General features: G+C 42.9%; 1 pseudogene; it reads left to right on the top strand.

The window, feature by feature from the left end:
* The first annotated feature begins 14,152 nt into the window (after nucleotides 1–14,152).
* On the top strand, nucleotides 14,153–15,084 carry LOC113923743 (annotated as a pseudogene).
* The last annotated feature ends 8,632 nt before the right edge of the window (nucleotides 15,085–23,716 follow it).

Here is a 23,716-nt window from a genome sequence, read left to right as displayed (position 1 = left end):
AGCTGAGGATGAATGTTTTCCATCAGGAACATCATGGTTACCCTAACAACAGCACCAACAATCCCTTTTTCCTCCCTATGTCAAGCATCATTCTGCTACAAGACTACACATATTTCCTTATCCACTCTTGAGCTGGTATGAGTAAACTTTCTATCTTCAGGTCCTTTTACAGATGGTTCTCATCTTCCATTCACCCCACCACCACCACTGACCTGCAGATGTGCACTGCCTGTGTGATCAGCCCCACAGTCTGTGAAGGAGGATGGTTAGACATTCTATGCAGAGCCCCTACTCCAAGGATTTTACTGCTCAGGGCAGGTAAGTTGCCTTTATACAACAACAAAGAATGAGAAAATGTTTGATATAAAATACCTGGATTTCAAGGGTGTGTGTCAGAGAATCTAAACTGTCATGTGAGGCTGTGGGTAGGGAGAGCACAATGTCAGAAGGCAAAGGGCCAGAATAGAACACTCTTGGCAGAGCAAGAGGTAGAAGTTGGATGGAGGAGCCTGGGGTGAGGGGCCCTCACAGAAGCAGGGCATGTGACAGGAGACTGCAGGAGGTAGGAGTTGGATGGAGGAGCCTGGGGTGAGGGGCCCTCACAGAAGCAGGGCATGACAGGAGACTGCAGGACTGCACATGACCGGTGGATGTTGGAGACCATCCAGCCACAGCACAGTGATGGGAAGGAGGGACAGGAGTCAATGGGGGAGGAGATGAGGGACCTTCCAGGATACACTCCAGTGCAGGCAGGAGCATGAGAGAACAAGGTGAGGGGTGCCTTTGAAAGTAAAGGTCTGGGGCAGAGCAAGATGGCAGAGGAGTAGGAGACCTGGATTTCGTCTGGTCTCAGGAATTCAGCGGAATAGGGATCAAACCATTCTGAACACCTACGAACTCAACAGGAGATCGAAGAGGAGAGTAGCAACAACTTTCTGAACAGAGAAGTGACCACTTACTGGAAGAGTCATATTTTATCCCTTCATAGTAGTTACCCTTATTTTTGGCATATATATATAAATTGTTCTCTCCTTAAAATTTTGAGATACAGTTTCTTCTAACAGATCAAAATATACCCTATATCACTAGTGTATGGCTTTGTTCTAGTCTCCTGCCTGATCACACTGTCTCCCTTTTTTTTAAAAAAATCTTCTTTCTTTTTTCAAACAACTTCTTATCGTATCAATTCCTTTTATAAAATCTTTTATAATTTTCATCTTTACAGTCATCTGCCATCCCTTCATTGTATCAACCCTTATTTTGTACATATATAAGTCTTTCTTCCTTTAAAATTTTAGGAGGCACTTTTTTCTAACAGAACAAAATACTCCCAAAATCTAGTGTGTGGCACTGATCTATACACTAGCCTTATCATATTTGATCATATTCTGTTTTTTTTTGTATTGTTCTGTTTTTGTTTTTATCTTTTTCTTTTTGTTTTTTCTTTCTTTCTTTCTTTTCTCTTTCTTTTTTCTTTCTTTCCCTTTCTTTTCCCCTGGTTTCAGGTCTTTTCTGATTTGTATAGAGTATATTTGCTGGGGACGTTGTTAACCTGTTAGCATTTTGTTCTCTCATTCATCTATTCTCCTCTGGACAAAATGACAAAACGAAAAAAATCACCTCAGCAAAAAGAACAAGAGGTAGTACCGTCAGCCAGGGACCTACTCAATACGGACATTAGTACGATGTCGGACCTAGAGTTCAGAATCATGACTTTAAAGATACTAGCTGGGCTTGAAAAAAGCGTGGAAGTTATTAGAGAAACCCTTTCTGGAGAAATAAAAGAACTAAAATCTAACCTAGCCAAAATCAAAAAGGCTATTAATGAGGTGCAATCAAAAATGGGGGCACTAACTGCTAGGATAAATGAGGCAGAAGGGAGAATTAGCGATATAGAAGACCAAATGATGGAAAATAAAGAGGCTGAGAAAAAGAGAGAGAGAAACAACTACAGGATCACGAGGGCAGAATTCGAGAGATAAGCGATACCATAAGACGAAACAACATTCGAATAATTGGGATCCCAGAAGAAGAAGAAAGAGAGAGAGGGGCAGAAGGTATATTGGAGCAAATAATAGCAGAGAACTTCCCTAATGTGGGGAAGGAAACAGGCATCAAAATCCAGGAGGCACAGAGAACCACTCTCAAAATCAATAAAAATAAGTCAACACCCCAACATCTAATAGTAAAACTTACGAGTCTCAGAGACAAAGAGAAAATCCTGAAAGCAGCTCGGGAGAAGAGATATGTAACCTACAATGGTAGAAACATTAGATTGGCGACAGACCTATCCACAGAGACCTGGCAGGCCAGAAAGGACTGGCATGATATCTTCAGAGCGCTAAACGAGAAAAATACACAGCCAAGAATACTATATCCAGCTAGGCTCTCATTGAAAACTGAAGGAGAGATAAAAAGCTTCCAGGACAAACAAAAACTAAAGGAATTTGCAAACACGAAACCAGCCCTACAAGAAATATTGAAAGGAGTCCTCTAAGCAAAGAGAGAGCCTAAAAGCAGCACAGATCAGAAAGGAACACAGACAATATACAGTAACAGTCACCTTCTAGGCAATACAATGGCACTAAATTCATACCTTTCAATAGTTACCCTGAATGTAAATGGGCTAAATGCCCCAATCAAAAGACACAGGCTATCAGATTGGATTAAAAAACAAGACCCATCAATATGCTGTCTGCAAGAGACTCATTTTAGACCCAAAGACACCCCCAGATTGAAAGTGAGGGGGTGGAAAACCATTTACCATGCTAATGGACACCAAAAGAAAGCTGGGGTGGCAATCCTTATATCAGACAAATTAGATTTTAAAACAAAGACTGTAATAAGAGATGAGGAAGGACACTATATCCTACTTAAAGGGTCTATCCAACAAGAAGATCTAACAATTGTAAGTATCTATGCCCCGAACAAGGGAGTAGCCAATTATATAAGGCAATTAATAACAAAAGCAAAGAAACACATTGACAGCAATACAATAATAGTGGGGGACTTCAACACCCCCCTGACTGAAATGGACAGATCATCTAAGCAAAAGATCAACAAGGAAATAAAGACTTTAAATGACCCACTGGATCAAATGGACTTCACAGATATATTCAGAACATTCCATCCCAAAGCAACGGAATACACATTCTTCTCTAGTGCCCATGGAACATTCCCCAGAATCGATCACATCCTAGGTTACAAATCAGGTCACAACCAGTACCAAAAGATTGGGATTATTCCCTGCATATTTTCAGACCACAATGCTTTGAAACTAGAACTCAATCACAAGAGGAAAGTTGGAAAGAACTCAAATACATGGAGGCTAAAGAGCATCCTACTAAAGAATGAATGTGTCAACCAGGAAATTGAAGAGGAATTTAAAAAATTCATTGAAACCAATGAAAATGAAAACACAAGTGTTCAAAATCTTTGGGATACAGCAAAGGCAGTCCTAAGAGGAAAGTATATAGCAATACAAGCCTTTCTCAAGAAACAAGAATCAATGCACAGAAATCAATGGCATTCCTATACACCAACAACAAGACAGAAGAGAGAGAAATTAAGGAGTCAATCCCATTTACAATGGCACTCAAAACCATAACATAACTAGGAATAAATTTAACCAAAGAGGCAAAGGATCTGTACTCAGAAAACTATAACATACTCATGAAAGAAATGGAGGAAGACACAAAGAAATGGAAAAACGTTCCATGCTCATGGACTGGAAGAACAAACATTGTGAAGATGTCAATGCTACCTAGAGCAATCTACACATTCAATGCAATCCCCATCAAAATACCATCCACTTTTTTCAAAGAAATGGAACAAATAATCCTAAAATTTGTATGGAACCAGAAAATACCCCGAATAGCCAGAGGAATGTTGAAAAAGAAAAGCAAAGCTGGTGGCATCACAATTCCAGACCTCCAGCTCTATTACAAAGCTGTCATCATCAAAATAGTATGGTACTGGCACAAAAACAGACACATAGATCAATGGAACAGAATCGAAAGCCCAGAAATGGACCCTCAACTCTATGATCAACTCATCTTTGACAAAGCAGGAAAGAATGTCCAATGGAAAAAAGACAGTCTCTTCAACAAACGGTGTTGGGAAAATTGGACAGCCACGTGCAGAATGAAACTGGACCATTTTCTTACACCACACACAAAAATAGACTCCAAATGGTTGAAAGACCTAAACGTGAGACAGGAGTCCATCAAAATCCTAAAGGAGAACACAGGCAGCAACCTCTTCGACCTCAGCCGCAGCAACTTCTTCCTAGAAACATCTCCAAAGCAAGGGAAGCAAGGGCAAAAATGAACTATTGGGATTTCATCAAGATAAAAAGCTTTTGCACAGCCAAAGAAACAGTCCACAAAACCAAAAGACAACCGACAGAATGGGAGAAAATATTTGCAAATGACATATCAAATAAAGGGCTAGTATCAAAAATCTATAAAGAACTTATCAAACTCAACACCCAAAGAACAAATAATCCAATCAAGAAATGGGCAGAAGACATGAACAGACATTTTTCCAAAGAAGACATCCAAATGGCCAACAGACACATGAAAAAGTGCTCAACATCGCTCGGCATCAGGGAAATCCAAATCAAAACCTCAATGAGATACCACCTCACACCCGTCAGAATGGCTAGAATTAACAAGTCAGGAAACGACAGATGTTGGCAGGGATGCGGAGAAAGGGGAACCCTCCTACACTGTTGGTGGGAATGCAAGCTGGTGCATCCACTCTGGAAAACAGTATGGAGTTTCCTCAAACAGTTGAAAATAGAGCTACCATACGATCCAGCAATTGCACTACTGGGTATTTACCCCAAAGATACAAATGTAGGGATCCGAAGGGGTACATGCACCCCAATGTTTATAGCAGCAATGTCCACAATAGCCAAACTGTGGAAAGAGCCAAGATGTCCATCGACAGATGAATGGGTAAAGAAGAGGTGGTATATATACACAATGGAATATTATGCAGCCATCATCCTGCTCCCCACTCTGTGGGCCAACCCCACAGCCATCCTGGTTCCTCCTCTGTCCACCACACCTCCTGGGCACCCACCAATCTCCTCAAACCCCTCAAGACACATCCTCCCTTCATGGCTCCACTCTACTGCCTTTCCAATTTCTTTCCTTTATTCCTATAAAACTGCTAACTGGTTTCCCTCCCTGCAGCCTAGCTTCTATCTACTTCCCACGCTGGCCTCAGGGGGACCTTCCTCAAAGTCTAGTTTTCTCCAGCTCAGGATCCTTCATTCATACCCCTACTTCTGAAGTCATGGCCTGACATCTCACCTGACACACAGAGCACCTGCTTACCTGGCCGATCTCACCTGGCACACACAATTCTTGTTTACTTGGCTGAGCTTTCTGGCATCAAGCTGCCTACTCTTCCTGGGTCCCAGCAACTCCTGATGTGAGGCTGGGTCCCCAACAGACCCCCAGGTATGCCATCAGGCTGCCATGCACTCTCGGCAATTCTCACTTCTGCTCCTGTGAGGCCACGAGCTCCTTGCTCAGGCACTCAGTTCCCTGTGGATGGAAAACAGAAAGGCAGGATGAAGGGAACCTCATCAGCTGTGTGTCCAGGAACTTTACCAGGCCCCTTAATGTGTTATTGGCTCTACTGTAATGCTGGAACCAAGTTGTAACTTTACTTACAGACACAAATACACACAGTGTTCCACAATTTGTTGATCAAGACATGCATCAGACCTCTCAGATTGCTAGTGTCTGCCAGGTATCTTCCTCTGAGGTCAGCTAATGTGAGAGGATCACTGGGCATCAGGCAGGACAGGGGCCAGAGTCTCTGCAGAGCAGGTGCTGTACATCACAGACATGGTGACTATCATGTCCATCCTGACATCCATAGTGACAGTGCTATCCCCCCTCTGACCTGGTCACTTTTATCCTAACTTCCACCTCCCTGCCCCTAAGACTGAGTCTGGCTGATCTCTGCCACCCTTTTCTGGACTGGCCCTCTATGTGCCTTCTACCACAATTCCCTCAGTTCCAGCCTCCTGAGCCACAATCCCGTGTCCATCCAGTAGGCAGGATAACATCGGAGTTTTGTCTGTGGGATTTGTGCACAGTCTGGGGCTGGAGACACCATCTGTTGGTAAACAGACCACCATGATTCTGAGTGGACATGTCCCTGGGGCCTGGAGTCAGGAAGGTGGTGGGAACCATGCACCAAGGAGAGCACATTCTTTATTCTCAGGGCCTAAGGAGGGGCCTTGATGATGGTGAGAGAGCAGGTGGGTGGCAGCAAGAGCGATGCTGCAGAGGGCCCAGGGTGATGGAAAGCAGAAGCCCCTGGAGGCCCTTAGTTTCACACTGGGGTGGGTTTAGCACCCATCCCATAGGTTTGCCTAAGAATTGGCAACACAGAATGAAACTTGATTAAACTTGGAAATTTTTCTCTAAAATCCAAACACTGCTTATAGAGTAAGACTCAAAAGAGCAGTTTCATTCTGAACTGGCCTCTGGACTTTGCAACCCTGGGATCGGCCCATAATCACCAACATTCAGCTTATCACTCACTGGAATTCCCACTATCAAACACCTCATGCTGCAGATGCGGTGAATACACAATGGAATATTACTCGGCCAAGAAAAAGAATGAAATCTTCCCATTTGCAATGAGATGGACGGATCTAGAGAGTATGATGCTAAGCGAAATAAGTCAGAGAAAGACAATTATCATATGATCTCACTCATATGTGGAATTTAAGAAACAAAACAATTGAGCAAGAGATAAGAGAGAGAGAGAAAGCAAGAAACAGACTGTTTTGCTGTCTTTCTCTGTCAAATAAATAAATAAAATCTTAAAAAAAAAAAGAAAGAAAGAAATTTTAAAAAGAGGCACCTGGGTGGCTCAGTCATTAAGCGTCTGCCTTCAGCTCAGGTCATGATCCCAAGGTCCTGGGATCGAGTGCCACATCCAGCTCCCCGCTCAGTGGGGAGTCTGCTTCTCCCTCTCCTGCTCGCCCTGCCTATGATCCCTCTCTTGCTGTGTCTCTCTCTGTCAGATAAACAAATAAAATCTTAAAAAAAGAAAGAAAGAAAGAAAGAACGAAGAAGAAAAGAAAGAAAGAAGAAAGAAAAAAGAAAGAAAGAAAAAGAAAGAAAGAAAGAAAGAAAGAGAAAGAAAGAAAGAAACAGATTAACTCTAGAGAACACTCTGATGGTCACCAGAGGGGATGTGGGGGGGGGGGGGAGGGGGATGAAAGAGTGCACTTGTTGTGGTGAAAAAAATAAAATTAAAAACAAAGCACCTCCACTCCGAGGAGGGAGTGTGGCCTGACCAGCAGTTTCTCAAGGTGTCCAGAGGCCTCTGCCTCTCCATGGGCTGCCCTTCCTGCCTTTTTCTCTGCACATTGGTCCCTCTCTTCCACTTTTCCTGTTTTCTCTCAAATCAATTCATTATATGGACACAGTCCACAGATGAGCACATTCTGCTTGGAAACCGATACATTACAAGACAAAGCTGAAGCCCCTTGACCACGTCCCCAGCACCACTGTTGTGTATTTGTTGTGTGTCCATGCAAACTGCTACCTGTGCATTCGTGTGCCTGTGTTTATATAAAGAATGATATCCCCCACCTCATCACTTTTATAACAATAGGATATGCTTTTTGTTTTGTAACTTGCTGTTTTCAACATCTGGAAAACGGTGACTTGGAGACCTTGGTTCTACCAGATGCACTGCCCTGGTGAGAGGCACCGTGGCTTAGCTGTGGCCCTGACAGTGGTCTTCAGTGCATGTCTAGTTGCTTTTGCTCATGCCTACACTGAGGATAGGAAGTGTCCACCACGAGAAACACCATGTGCCACAGTGCAGACTGGCTGTTGCCCAGCCAAGGGAGGGGATGTGGAGTGACCACTTGACAGCTACAGGGTCTCCATTTGGGGGATGAGAAAGCTCTGGACCGAGATAGTGGTGAGGATGTAGTCGGTGCCACTGAACCGTTCACTTTAAAATAGTTAAAATAGTAAACTTTATGTTATGAGTATTTTACCATAAGAAAAAAATGTAGAAATCCTGGGGGGAAAATATTAAGTCACACACTTTTAACAGATACAATTTTTATTTGCTAATTTTATCTTTAAAAAGTTGGAGAAAGGCAAATAAAATGTCAAAAAAACCCACAAACGGCATAGACATTTTCGCAATTTTTATTCTTCCAATCCATGAGCATGGAATATGTTTCCATCTTTTTGTGTCTTCTTCAGTTTCCTTCATAAGTGTTCTGTAGTTTCTGGAGTACAGATCCTTTACCTCTTAGGTTTGGTTTATTCCTAGGTATCCTATGGTTTTTGTTGCTATTGTAAATGGAATCGATTCCTTAATTTCTCTTTCTTCAGTCACATTGTTAGTGTATAGAAATGCAACTGATTTCTGTACATTGATTTTGTATCCTGCCACATTTCTGAATTGCTATATGAGTTCTAGTAATTTGGGGGTGGAGTCTTTTGGGTTTTCCACATGTAGTACCATGTCATCTGCAAAGAGAGAGAGTTTGACTTCTTTGCCAATTTGAATATGTTTTATTTCTTTTTGTTGTTTGATTGCTGAGGCTAGGATTTCTAGTACCATGTTGAACAATAGTGGTGAGAGTGGACATCCCTGTCATGTTCCTGACCTTAAGGGAAAAGCTTTCAGTTTTTCCCCCATTGAGAATGATATTCACTGTGGGCTTTTCATAGATGGCTTTTATGAAATAGAGGAATGTTTCCTCTATCCCTATACTCTTAAGAGTTTTAATCAAGAAAGGATGCTCAGTGTAATCTACACATTCAAAGCAATCCCTATCAAAAGACCATCAACATTTTTCACAGAGCTGGAACAAACAATCCTAAAATTTGTGTGGAACAAGAAAAGACCCTGAATTGCCAGGGGAATGTTGATAAAGAAAACCAAAGTTGGGGGCATCACAATGTCTGACTTCAAACTATATTACAAAGCTGTGATCACCAAGACAGCATGGTATTGGCACAAAAACAGACACATAGACCAGTGGAACACAATAGAGACCCAGGAAATAGACCTTCAACTCTATGGTCAACTAATCTTTGACAAAACAGGGAAAAATATCCAATGGAAAAAAGACAGTCTCTTCAACAAATTGTGCTGGGAAAATTGGACAGCCACATACAGAAGAATGAAACACAACCATTCTCTTACAAAAAGATAAACTCAAAATGGATGAAAGGCCTAAATGTGAGAAAGGAATCCATCAAAATCCTAGAGGAGAACACAGGCAGTAAACTCCTCGACCTTGGCTACAGCAACTTCTTTCAACACATGTGTCTAAAGGCAAAGGAAACAAAAGCAAAAATGAACTTTTGGGACTTCGTCAATATAAAAGCTTCTGCACAACAAAGGAAACAGTCAACAAAACCAAAAGGCAACCTTACCGAATGAGAGAAGATATTTGCAAAGGACATATCAGATAAAAGGGTGGTATCCAAGATCTATAAAGAACTTCTCAAACTCAACACCAAAAAACCCACAAATAATCCAGTCAAGAAATGGGCAGAAACATGAATAGACACTTCTCCAAAGAAGACATACAAATGGCCAACAGACACATCACTAGCCATCAGGGAAATACAAATCACAACCACAATGAGATACCACCTTACACCAGTTAGAATGGCAAAAATTAACAAGACAAGAAACAACAAATGTTGACGAGGATGTGGAGAAAGGGGATCCGTCTTACACTGTTGGTGGGAATGCAAGCTGGTACAGCCACTCTGGAAAACAGTATAGAGGTTCCTCAAGACGTTAAATGTATATAGATATACTTAACTAATGAATCATTGAACACTGCATCAAGGACAAATTATGTACTATACAGTGGCTAACTGAACAAAAAATAATAATTAAAAAAGACATTAAAAATAGAGCTATCCTACAACCTAGAAATTGCACTACTAGGTATTGACCCCAAAGATACAGAGGTAGTGAAAAGAAGGGGCACATGCACCCCAATGTTCATAGCAGCAATGTCCACAATAGCCAAACTGTGGAAGGAGCTGACATGTCCTTCAACAGACGAATGGATAAAGAAGATGTGGTTCATATATACAATGGAATATTACTCTGCCATCAGAAAGGATGAATACGTATCATTTGCATCGACATGGATGGAACTGGAGGGGATTATGCCAAGTGAAATAAGACAATCAGAAAAAGACAATTATCATATGGTCTCAGTCATATGTAGAATATAAGGAATAGGGTAGAGGACCATAGGGGAAGGGAGGGAAAACTGAATGGGAAGTCATCAGAGAGGGGAGATAAACCATGAGAGACTCTGGGCTCCGGGAAACAAACTGAGGGTTGCTGGAGAGGAGGTGGATGGGGAGATGGGGTAGCTGGGTGATGGGCATTAAGGAGGGCACGTGTTGTGATAAGCACTGGGTGTTATATGCAACTAATGAATCATTGAACACTACACGAAACTAATGATGTACTATATGTTGGTTAATTGAACTTAATGAAAGAGAAAGAAAGAAAAAGAAAGAAAAAGAAAGGGAGGAAGAAAGAGAGGAAGGGAGGAAGGGAGGGAGGAAACCCACGGGAATCAGCATACCATAAGTGCTCAAAATGGCTCAGCTGCCCCATGGCTGCTGCTGTGTGGCTGTTATTGGTCTGCCCTGCCAAACCCCTGCCACGGCCAAGCCTCCTGCCCCACATCTGCCCCCACACCTGCCCCAGCCAGTGTCACCCAGAACTGCCTCCATTCCCTATTCTGCTTCTTGGACAACCTCCCCAGTCTAGTGGTGCTGCGTGCAGCCCTGCCCTGTCATCCATGGGCCTGCAACGTGGGCTGATGCCCTCCCCTCTCTGCACCTGCTTTCTCATCTGTACACTGAGGGTCAGCGCTGTCACCTCCAAGAAACCTTCCAGCACTGTGTTTCTGCGAGAAACCAGCGCTCAGAGTGTGCACTTGGGATATCGGTGCCTGGCAGACACTCCCCATCACAGCCCCGTAGGAGGAAGTAAGCTCCTTGTCTCCCTAACTTGGAGGAGTGACAGGTCCTGTCAACACCTCTTGCCTCTGTCCCTCTATACAACTTGCTCTGCACTGAGGCCACTGCCCTCAGGTTCCAAAGCCCCCAGGGCTTCTGAATCCCTCTAAGTGACAGGATCTGGAGCTGGATCCTGGTGGGTTAACACCTTCACTCATGACATCACACAGCAGAGCTGCCGCTTTAAAACCAGGCCAGGCTGGGCTCTGGCCACAGTCCCCCATCCTCAGCACAGACCCCACTTGCCATTGAGCCAGGACCCTGAAAGTGCCTGCACAAGGGGGATGTTGTTTGTTTCTTCTGAGTTGAGCCCAAGAGGACTCCCTAGGCAATTTAAGGACCATCTGCAATGTTTCTGGGACTTAGAAAGAAGCTTCTGTCTGCTCAACAATTTTTTAAGTCGTACTGTATTTATTCTTGATCATGGATCTCTTTCTCTTGCTATTATTAGATTCATTTTACAAAATTAGTGGAATTAAATGACTTAGGTCATGAACATTTTTATTTGGTAGGTCATAAATTATTATTACTGAGCAATTTTGAATTTTAGGGGGTAAGTTTTAATCATTTTCAGTGTTCACAGAGAGAGCAGGGCAGGGAAGGAGGGAGGGGCTAGGACTTTGTGGCCAAGGTCCACATCCCTGAGTTTTGCAGCTCAGAGCAGGTGCAAGTGCGGGGCTGTGCACCATCCCCTCCAGGACACCAGCAGACACCTCTGAACACCTGCCAGGGAGGCTGAGGGAGGCATGACTCTCCTGTGAGGTGGCTGCTGCTCCATTTGTTCCCTCTCTGACCCCATGGAAGGGAGACAGATCAGAGGCTGGTTCCAAGGTTGTTCCCATGTCCCTCTGGATGATGTGCATTCTGTGAGGTTTTGGGTTTGAGTGGGATCGTGTCTGCAATGAGCTGGTACCTTCCAGAGCCCAGTGTCCTTAAGTGCTGCCATTTCTGCTTGGCGGGATCCATGTACCCTGGCTGTGCTCTCACGTTGTGTGCAGGTCTGTCCTAGACATTGGGGAGGGTCTTCTTCAGCATGTTTGAACACAACTGACTTCTGCTTTAGAGAACATGTTATAATGAATTTCCATGTCATCAAGTTTTTAAATCAATTGCTGACCACACAGTGTCCAGGCTCAGACTGTGATAGGGAAGGAGAGCAGGTTGTAGGTTTTCTGCATCTTCAGAAAAGTGCAGGGTTTTCCCTAGGATGCTTCTGTGTTCCCACTGCTCTCCTCTGATGCTCAGACTTCGACCTCTCTGCCTCTCTCGGGCCCCACATGCTCATAGCACAGCCCAAGCTGAGGGCAGCAGATCAGAGACAGCTCACTCTGAGCAGTATTCTCTTTTCTGGAATAGGGAAAGGCTGAGAGGGTCTGAATTCAGGTCCAATTGCCAGAATGATGTATTTAATAACACTTCCAAGAATGTCCCTCTTAATACCACATTACTGCACAGAACAGGAGCATTAACAGACTATTTCAGAAGATAGGGTGGCTTCTCCCATGCCTGCTGGTCTTTCCAGTATGAAGATCTCTTGGGGTTGTAAAAATGAAGATGCTGGGGACCCAGTCACACATGATATTTCAAGCAGAGATATTTTTCTTAAGACTGGGTTGCCCCTGTGAACTTGGGGCAGGTCTGTACCTTTGCAGTACAAAGTCAAAATTTAAACAGTGACAGTACAACTTGTCACTCATCTGTGGTGGGAAAGCTTAAAAAGGTGCTTTACTTACAGACTTAATGGCAGGCCACACAGAGTTGAGCTGTCTCTGGTTCACAGTGGACGTCCCTTTTAGCTTGGGGCAGAAGACACCCCCACTCAGCAGTAATACTGTCATCTGTCCTGCGGCAGTTGCATGGCTTTCTCAGACATCACTTGCTGGCCAGTGTGCAGATATGTGGAGTGTGCTTGTGGGAGGGTGCAGTCCTGATCTTGGGTTCAGTTAGGAAGACTCCATGTAACTCTATATCTGCTGTGTAACTGTGTGTCTTCCTTCTCAAGGAGCCTGACATTTATCCACTTGTCATTTATAAGCTCATCCTTAAAATGTTTCTCTGTGTCTGTTTTTATACAACAAACATGATGGAGGAATATAAAATATATGTACAATCATGCTAATTTCTGATGTGCCAGCTCATAATCAGCTGGAATAAGGGCTGTGGACAAGGTCACCCCTGCAGAAGCAGCTGGGAGTTGCCACCAGGCCCTTTGATGCCTGCTCTGACCTGGCCTGGATGCATCCTTCCCGGGACTGGGCAGTCACTGAGGCAGAATCAGTAACACTTTCCTCTGGGAAACCCCTTTGCTCTGCTCTTTTCAGGTGTGACTGCCCTTGACCCTCAACCTGTAAGCTCCTCCCTGCTTCCAGAACTGCCTGAATCACCTCTGGACTTCCCAGTCTGGTCCTGACTGTACCGCCCAGCCTGGACCTCATGTTTGTCCCCCTTGATGACTTAGGTCTCCCACCTGACTGCAGATTTATCTGCCCTGCCTTCTGGCCTCCTGCCTTCCCCTGGCATCATCTTATGTCCCCCTAAGCAGAGCCCAGGCTCCATGTCAGGGTCTGATGCTCACTGAGAAAGAAGCTCATGCCTGGGGCAGCTCATCAAGGGATGTGGAGGGATTAGGGGAACCAGGCAGAGGAAGTGGGATAGTACATTTGGGGGAGAGGGGTGAGAGCAGGGGCAATGCTGGATACTCCCTGTCCAGGACAGGACATGGAGACACTTTAAGGCCCACTCGACACTGGACATCATCTCCTGAAGGGCTATTGCAGGGACATGGCATAGTCAGAGGATCCCTGTGGGAGGCCATTGTGCCGCAGTGGGGTTGTTTATGGGGAGGTGGTCCTAGGTGTAGTGGTGGCAGGATGGAGCCAGGGTGAGTACTCCTGCCCATTTTTCTGAGAGGAGCTTGTTAGCTGGTGATGCCCAAGTCTAATGAAATATGAAAGCATTTAAATTCTGGGAGAGTCTGACATATGAAGGTATCTTGGCCTACTTATGCAGACCATTAATTCCACACACTTTTTTCCAGCCCAGCTGCAGAGCAAGAAAGAGTTTGAACAGACAAGTCAAAGGCCATGAGTAATCAGACGCTGGTGATGGAATTCATTCTGCAGGGCTTCTCAGAAGTGCCGCAGCTCCAGGTTCTCTTCTTCATTCTCTTCCTCTGCCTCTACACCACAGCACTCCGTGGCAATTCCCTCATAGTGGTGGCCATCACCTTCAGCTCCAGGCTCCACATGCCCATGTACTTCTTCCTGGTCAATCTGTTTGTGGTGGTTATTATTTGTGCATGCACTATGGTGCCCAAGCTGCTCAAGATCCTGGTGGCAGAGAAGAGAAGCATCTCCTACAGAGGCTGCATGACCCAGATGTATTTCCTGTCATGGTCAGTGGCAGGGGAGGTGTGCTCTTCACTGCTATGGCCTATGACCACTACGTGGCCATCTGCCAGCCACTGCACTATAGCTCCATGATGAGCCTCAGGGTATGTGCAGTGCTGGCTGGAGCTGTGTGGGGCATCAGCGTGCTAGGTGCTGGAGTCAATGCCTGCCTGATGTTACAGCTGAACTTCTACAGGCCCAACATGATTGATCACTTCTCCTGTGAGATCCCCCCTCTGCTGTTACTCTCCTACTCCTCCACATATGTGAATAACATCATGGCAATTATGGCTGACATCTTCTTTGCCATGCTGAACTTCCTGCTCACCATGGTGTCCTATGGCTTCATCATCTCCACCATCCTGAAGATTCGTACAGCCGAGGGGAAGCAGTGAGCCTTCTCTATCTGCTCCTCCCATCTCATTGTGGTCATCTTATACTACTCCACCATCATTTACACCTATCTGAGCCTTGGCTCCAACTACTCCCCAGGGATGGGCAAGGTGATGGCTGTACTTTATTCCACTGTGAGCCCCACCTTGAACCCTCTCATCTACAGCCTGAAGAACAAGGATGTCAAGGCAGCCCTCAGGAAACTCTTGATACTCATGGTCAATAACCTGTAAATTGGCAATTTCTAAAGTTTGTGTTCTTTGTTGCTCTCTGACCACTGAGCCTTATGAGATTTATCCCACCTGTTATAAATACCCTCTTTCTATGCAACCCTCAATATACTTCATTGAGAAAATATTCCTCTGTGAATTCTCTATAGCATCCCAGTGAGATGTGAATTTTGGCCACTGTTACTGAAAGTTTGGAGTCCCTGGAATATAACACATATTAAGATACAATGGATGTGTTGGTTACTTCTCAGATCCCTGGACTGCACACCAACCCAGAGTCTCTACCTATGTCTTACTGACCTTCATGAGGTGGGAGCCAGCTCAACTCCATCCAAAGTTCCACTGTAAAAAAAAAAAAAAAAAAAAAAAAAAATGCCCCTGTAAAGCTACCCAAAGTTCTTGCTTAGGCCATACAGATCTTGGTCCCGAACTGCAGAGGAGGTATCTCCTACAATGGTTGATTTTATGTGTCAACCTGACTAGGCTCCAGGACACCCAGACAGCTGGCCAAACATTATTTCTGGGTGTGTCTGTGAGGGTGTCTCTGGAAGAGATTAACATTTGAATGGGTAAACTGGATAAAGAAGGTCATAGATCATCCTCAGCAATGGAGGTGGGCATCATGAGCCCACTGAGGGCCAGAATGAAACAAAAAAGGAAAAGAAAGGTATATTTGCTTCTTTGGCTATCAGACTCAGAATAGTACTTACAAACTGCCCCTGGTTTGTAAGCCTTTGGACTTGGACTGAATTACTACATCAGCTCTTCTGATTCTACAGTTTGCAAATGGCTGGTAGTGGGGCTTCTTGTCTTCCATAAATGCATGAGCCAGTTCCAATAATAAACCTCCAAATGTATGTATATATGTATATATATGTGCACACCATATTGTATAATATCATGTATGTAATTACACGTGTTATACGTATGTATATATGTGTGCATGTTATATACATGTGTGTATAGATATAGATCACCACAAATCCAAAAGTATGTATACCTGCTGTTGGTTGTTTCTCTGAAGAACCCTAAGACATCTCTCTTCCCATATAAAGTATGATAGGAACCTCATGATCCAAGGCAACATTCCCCCTTCGAATCTTGTGTACACATTGCTCCTTCAGCATGGAATGTTATTTACCTGCTCAACTCATGCTCTTTCCACATCCCAGCTGCATGTTAAATCCTAAATAATTTTTCCCTAACCAGCCTGAGTTAGGTCCCTCCATTATCTGCTCTCCTAGTGCCTTCTTATTTCCCTCAGAGCTAATCATACAGTTGATTATTTAATTAATATCTCTCATACTGGATTTCATTAAGAGAAGGGCTATAGTTTTTGCTCACCACTGTATCCTCACAAAAAACAGGACCTGGAACATAATAGGTGATAAATAAATGACAAATAATCCACAGTACCACCTTACTTTGCACATCTTTTCAAGATGAAGAGGTACATACTCTACTATTCAACAATTTCACTGCTAGGTGTTCTTGCATATATACACAAGGACACGGGTTCAGAGTTGTTTGTTCCATCACTTTGTGCAGTAGCAAAAAGTAGAAACAACCTAAATGTCCATCAGTGGGAACATGAATAAGCAAGCCATGGATTTATCACACATGGATTATCATCCTGAATCCATACATTTAATGTGGACACACATCACACATGGAGTATCATGTTGGATGTGCCTTATCCATGTGGACATACAACAAAAGCATAATGTCAAGTAGAAAAGCAAGTTGAAAGTGACTATATAAAGGTGGCAAACATTGCCATATTTATAGAAATTTGAAATAATGGGGTGTCTCAGTCAGTTAAGTGTCTGCCTTGGCTCAGGTCATGGTCTCAGAGTCCTGGGATCAAGTCCCGCATCGGGCTCCTTGCTCAGTGGGAAGCCTGCTTCTCCCTCTGCCTCTGTTGCTCCCTCAGCTCATGCTTGTTCTCTCTCTCTCTCTCTCGTACTTGCTCTCTCTCAAGTAAATAAATAAAATATATTTTTTTAAATCATTGAGGGGTGCCTGGGTGGTGGCTCAGTCAGTTAAGCATCTGCCTTCGGCTCAGGTCATGATCCCAGTGTCCTGGGATTGAGTCCCACATTGGGCTCCCTGCTCAGCGGGGAGCCTGCTTCTCCCTCTGCCTCTGCCTGCTGCTCCCCCTGCTTGTGCTCTCTCTCTCTCATACACACAAATAAATAAATAAAATCTTTAAAAAAAAAAACCTAATGAATCAGAATTTGCATTTTAACAAGTTCCCTGGGTGATGCTTCGTAAGCTGAGGTATGAATACCCCTAATTCAGGGTAAAAGCAAGACTTTCCTGTCTCCCACTATGTACCCATCATGGGATCTGATATTCTTCCTCAAAACAGAGAAAGCTATAGGACCCCCCTGCTAAATTCCTCTGTTTAGCAGATAAGTCTGAATTTTCACTCAACAGTATAGATGTTCATATCCCGTTTGTTTAAAGAAAATTTGTCAGTATCATTGATCAGAATGGCTAAAATTAATAACATGAGAAACAACAGGTGTTGGTGAGGATGTGAAGAAAAGGGAACCCTCTTACACTGCTGGTGGGAATGCAAACTGGTATAGCCACTCTGGAAAACAGTATGGAGTTTCCTCAAAAAGTTAAAAATAGAGCTACCCTACGACCCAGCAATTGCACTACTAGGTATTTACCCCAAAGATACAGATGTAGTGAAAAGAAGGGCCATATGCACCCCAATGTTCATAGCAGCAATGTCCGCAACAGCCAAACTGTGGAAAGAGCCGAGATGCCCTTCAACAGATGAATGGATAAAGATGTGGCCCATATATACAATGGAATATTACTCAGCCATCAGAAAGGATGAATACCCAACTTTTACATCAACAGGGATGGGACTGGAGGAGATTGTGCTAAGTGGAATAAGTCAAGAAGAGAAAGTCAATTATCATATGGTTTCACTTATTTGTGGACATAAGGAATGGCACGGAGGACATTAGGAGAAGGAAGGGAAAAATGAAGGGGGGGAATCGGAGGGAGAGACGAACCATGAGAGACTATGGACTCTGAGAAATAAACTGAGGGTTCTAGAGGGGAGGGGGGGTGGGGGGATGGGTTAGCCTGGTGATGGGTATTAAGGAGGGCACGTTCTGCGTGGAGCACTGGTGTTATGCACTAACAATGAATCATGGATCACTACATCAAAAACTTACGATGTACTATATGGTGACTAACATACCATAATAAAATACAAAATTAAAAATAAAAAAGTCAGTATCATAATCTGAGTTTTTGGAAGTATGTTTTCTAGTAAATATAGGTAGCTCAGCCAGTTGGGCTATATTGATTGTAATCCCCCAGAGCACCCCGTTTTCTCTCAGTGGTCTGAGAGCCATGGGTCATCTCTCCACAGCATGGCTCAGCCACAGGCAGCTCCCAAAGCCTCCATTAAAGTTCTTTTTCACTCCTGTGGAAGAGACACCACACAGCACATGCATCGCCCTGTGATCAGGTCCTGGATATACCACTGACAGCATAGTTAGGCTATGGGAAGGACCACAGGCTGCTTTGGATGGTGACACAAACTTGAGTGCTGAAAATAGTATTATAGGGAAAAGAGTTCTTCTAAATTCTATCAGAATAGTAATCACATGAATGTTTCCAACCAGCCAGCTAGCATCGGAGTTTCTATCATTCTCATCTTGCCTGACTCCAAAAGACAAATGAACTGTGACTACAGAATGTTACCTGGCATTAGCGGCTGGTGAGTCAGTGCATCACAATGGCTTCAGGTGGTCCCTCTGGGCACTTTAGCCACTTAGAATTCATCTCCCAATTTCGCAGGTACTTTGTCATATTTCCAAATTGTAACTGATTTTGCCACATAAAGCTATGAAGATCCTTAATTTAGTGCATCACCTCAGCGGTTTAGGACAGGCAAGTAAAGAATGTGATTACAATTAACCTTGAATTATTTTTCCCAATTCTTTTTCTATATAAGAGTAGATATGTATTTATCATCACCGCAAAATATTACATGAAGAGAGTAGAAACAGTTCCAACAGATTCTTGGTCCTCCCTCTTACACACACACCCCATTTCTATCCCCAGAGTAATCCCTGTTAATTTTTTCTTTTATTGTCTTCCAGAAAATTTTTTTCTCTTTAAATTTTTTATTGTTATGTTAATCACCATACATTACATCATTAGTTTTTTTAATTTTTATTGTTATGTTAATCACCATATATTACATCATTTGTTTTGGTGTAGTGTTCCATGATTCATTGTTTGTTCATAACACCCAGTGCTCCATGCAGAATGTGCCCTCTTTAATACCCTTCACCAGGCTAACCCATCCCCCTACCCTCCTCCCCTCTAGAACCCTCAGTTTGTTTTTCAGAGTCCATCATCTCTCCTGGTTCGTCTCCCCCTCTGACTTACTCCCCTTCATTCTTCCTCTCCTGCTATCTTCTTTTTCTTTTTTCTTAAAATATGTTCCGTTATTTGTTTCAGAAGTACAGATCTGTGATTCAACAGTCTTGCACAATTCACAGCGCTCACCGTAGCACATACCCTCCCCAATGTCTATCACCCAGCCACCCCATCCCTCCCACCCCCAACCACTCCAGTAACACTCAGTTTGTTCCTGAGATTCAGAATTCCTCATATCAGTGAGGTCATATGATACATGTCTTTCTCTGATTGACTTATTTCACTAAGCATAACACCCTCCAGTTCCATCCATGTCATTGCAAATGGCAAGATCTCATTCCTTTTGATGGCTCCATACTATTCCATTGTGTATATATACCACCTCTTCTTTATCCATTCATCTGTCGATGGACATCTTGGCTCTTTCCACAGTTTGGCTATTGTGGACATTGCTGCTATAAACATTGGGGTGCACGTACCCCTTCGGGTCCCTACATTTGTATCTTTGGGGTAAATACCCAGTAGTGCAATTGCTGGATCGAATGGTAGCTCTAATTTCAACTGTTTGAGGAACCTCCATACTGTTTTCCAGAGTGGTTGCACCATCTTGCATTCCCACCAACAGTGTAGGAGGGTTCCCCTTTCTCCACATCCCTGCCAACATCTGTCGCTCCCTGACTTGTTAATTTTAGCCATTCTGACTGGTGTGAGGTGGTATCTCATTGAGGTTTTGATTTGGATATCCCTGATGCCGAGCGATGTTGAGCACTTTTTCATGTGCCTGTTGGCCATTTGGATGTCTTCTTTGGAAAAATGTCTGTTAATGTCTTCTGCCCATTTCTTGATTGGATTATTTGTTCTTTGGGTGTTGAGTTTGATAAGTTCTTTATAGATTTTGGATACTAGCCCTTTATATGATATGTCATTTGCAAATATTTTCTCCCATTCTGTAGGTTGACTTTTGGTTTTGTGGACTGTTTCTTTTGCTGTGCAAAAGCTTTTTATCTTGATGAAATCCCAATAGTTCATTTTTGCCCTGGCTTCCCGTGCCTTTGGTGATGTTTCTAGGAAGAAGTTGCTGCGGCTGAGGTCGAAGAGGTTGCTGCCTGTGTTCTCCTTTAGGATTTTGATGGACTTCTGTCTCACGTTTAGGTCTTTCAACCATTTGGAGTCTATTTTTGTGTGTGGTGTAAGAAAATGGTCCAGTTTCATTCTTCTGCACGTGGCTGTCCAATTTTCCCAACACCATTTGTTGAAGAGACTGTCTTTTTTCCATTGGACATTCTTTCCTGCTTTGTCAAAGATGAGTTGACCATAGACTTGAGGGTCCGTTTCTGGGCTCTCGATTCTGTTCCATTGATCTATGTGTCTGTTTTTGTGCCAGTACCGTACTGTCTTGATGATGACAGCTTTGTAATAGAGCTGGAAGTCCGGAATTGTGATGCCGCCAGCTTTGCTTTTCTTTTTCAAGATTCCTCTGGCTATTCGGGGTCTCTTCTGGTTCCATACAAATTTTAGGATTATTTGTTCCATTTCTTTGAAAAAAGTGGATGGTATTTTGATGGGGATTGCATTGAATGTGTAGATTGCTCTAGGTAGCATTGACATCTTCACAATGTTGGTTCTCCCAATCCATGAGCATGGAACGTTTTTCCATTTCTTTGTGTCTTCTTCAATTTCTTTCATGAGTATTTTATAGTGTTCTGAGTACAGATCCTTTGCCTCTTTGGTTAAATTTATTCCTAGGTATCTTATGGTTTTGGGTGCAATTGTGAATGGGATCGACTCCTTGATTTGTCTCTCTTCTGTCTTGTTGTTGGTGTATAGGAATGCCACTGATTTCTGTGCATTGATTTTATAGCCTGCTACTTGACTGAATTCCTGTATGAGTTCTAGCAGTTTTGGGGTGGAGTCTTTTGGGTTTTCCACATACAGTATCATATCATCTGCAAAGAGTGAGAGTTTGACTTCCTCTTTGCCAATTTGGATGCCTTTGATTTATTTTTGTTGTCTGATTGCTGTGGCTAGGACTTCCAATACTATGTTGAATAGCAGTGGTGAGGGTGGACATCCCTGTCGCGTTCCTGACCTTAGGGGAAAAGCTCTCAGTTTTTCCCCATTGAGAATGATATTGGCTGTAGGTTTTTCATAGATGGCTTTTATGATATTGAGGTATGTACCCTCTATCCCTATACTCTGAAGAGTTTTGATCAAGAAAGGATGCTGTACTTTGTCAAATGCTTTTTCTGCATCTATTGAGAGGATCATATGATTCTTGTTCTTTCTTTTGTTAATGTATTGTATCACGTTGATTGATTTGCGGATGTTGAACCAGTCTGCAGCCCAGGGATAAATCCCACTTGGTCATGGTGAATATCCTTTGAATGTACTGTTGGATCCTATTGGCTAGTATTTTGGTGAGAATTTTTGCATCCATGTTCATCAAGGATATTGGTCTGTAATTCTCCTTTTTGATGGGGTCTTTGTATGGTTTTGGGATCAAGGTAATGGTGGCCTCATAAAATGAATTTGGAAGTTTTCCTTCCATTTCTATTTTTTGGAACAGTTTCAGGAGAATAGGTATTAATTCTTCTTTAAATGTCTGATAGAATTCCCCTGGGAAGCCATCTGGCCCTGGGCTTTTGTTTCTTGGGAGATTTTTGATGACTGCTTCAATTTCCTTAGTGGTTATAGGTCTGTTCGGGTTTTCTATTTCTTCCTGGTTCAGTTTTGGTAGTTGATCCATCTCTAGGAATGCACCCATTTCTTCCAGGTTATCTAATTTGCTGGCATAGAGTTGCTCATATGTTCTTATAATTGTTTGTATTTCTTTGGTGTTGGTTGTGATCTCTCCTCTTTCATTCATGATTTTGTTGATTTGGGTCATTTCTCTTTTCTTTTGGATCAGTCTGGCCAGGGGTTTATCAATCTTGTTAATTCTTTCAAAGAACCAGCTCCTAGTTTCGTTGATCTGTTCTACTGTTCTTTTGGTTTCTATTTCATTGATTTCTGCTCTGATCTTTATGATTTCTCTTCTCCTGCTGGGTTTAGGCTTTATTTGCTGTTCTTTCTCCAGCTTCTTTAGGTGTAGGGTTAGGTTGTGTATTTAAGACCTTTCTTGTTTCTTGAGAAAGGCTTGTATTGCTATATACTTTCCTCTCAAGACTGCCTTTGCTGTATCCCAAAGATTTTGGACAGTTGTGTTTTCATTTTCATTGGTTTCCATGAATTTTTTTAATTCTTCTTTAATTTCCTGGTTGACCCATTCATTCTTTAGTAGGATGCTCTTTAGCCTCCATGTATTTGAGTTCTTTCCGACTTTCCTCTTGTGATTGAGTTCTAGTTTCAAAGCATTGTGGTCTGAAAATATGCAGGGAATGATCCTAATCTTTTGGTACCGGTTGAGACCTGATTTGTGACCTAGGATGTGATCAATTCTGGAGAATGTTCCATGGGCACTAGAGAAGAATGTGTATTCCGTTGCTTTGGGATGGAATGTTCTGAATATGTCTGTGAAGTCCATTTGGTCCAGTGTGTCATTTAAAGTCTTTATTTCCTTGTTGATCTTTTGCTTAGATCATCTGTCCATTTCAGTCATGGGGGTGTTAAAGTCCCCCACTATTATTGTATTGTTGTCAATGTCTTTCTTTGCTTTTGTTATTAATTGCCTTATATAATTGGCTGCTCCCATGTTCGGGGCATAGATATTTACAATTGTTAGATCTTCTTGTTGGATAGACCCTTTAAGTAGGATATAGTGTCCTTCTTCATCTCTTATTACAGTCTTTGTTTTAAAATCTAGTTTGTCTGATATAAGGATTGCCACCCCAGCTTTCTTTTGGTGTCCATTAGCATGGTAAATGGTTTTCCACCCCCTCACTTTCAATCTGGGGGTGTCTTTGGGTCTAAAATGAGTCTCTTGCAGACGGCATATTGATGGGTCTTGTTTTTTAATCCAATCTGATAGCCTGTGTCTTTTGATTGGGGCATTTAGCCCATTTACATTCAGGGTAACTATTGAAAGGTATGAATTTAGTGCCATTGTATTGCCTAGAAGGTGACTGTTACTGTATGTTGTCTGTGTTCCTTTCTGATCTTTGCTGCTTTTAGGCTCTCTCTTTGCTTAGAGGACCCCTTTCAATATTTCTTGGAGGGCTGGTTTCGTGTTTGCAAATTCCTTTAGTTTTTGTTTGTTCTGGAAGCTTTTTATTTCTCC

The sequence above is a fragment of the Zalophus californianus genome, chromosome 15 (assembly GCF_009762305.2).
Source record: "Zalophus californianus isolate mZalCal1 chromosome 15, mZalCal1.pri.v2, whole genome shotgun sequence".
Taxonomy (NCBI): domain Eukaryota; kingdom Metazoa; phylum Chordata; class Mammalia; order Carnivora; family Otariidae; genus Zalophus; species Zalophus californianus.
Note: the sequence above shows the minus strand (reverse complement) of the source record. Positions and strands in the feature narration are given on the sequence as shown.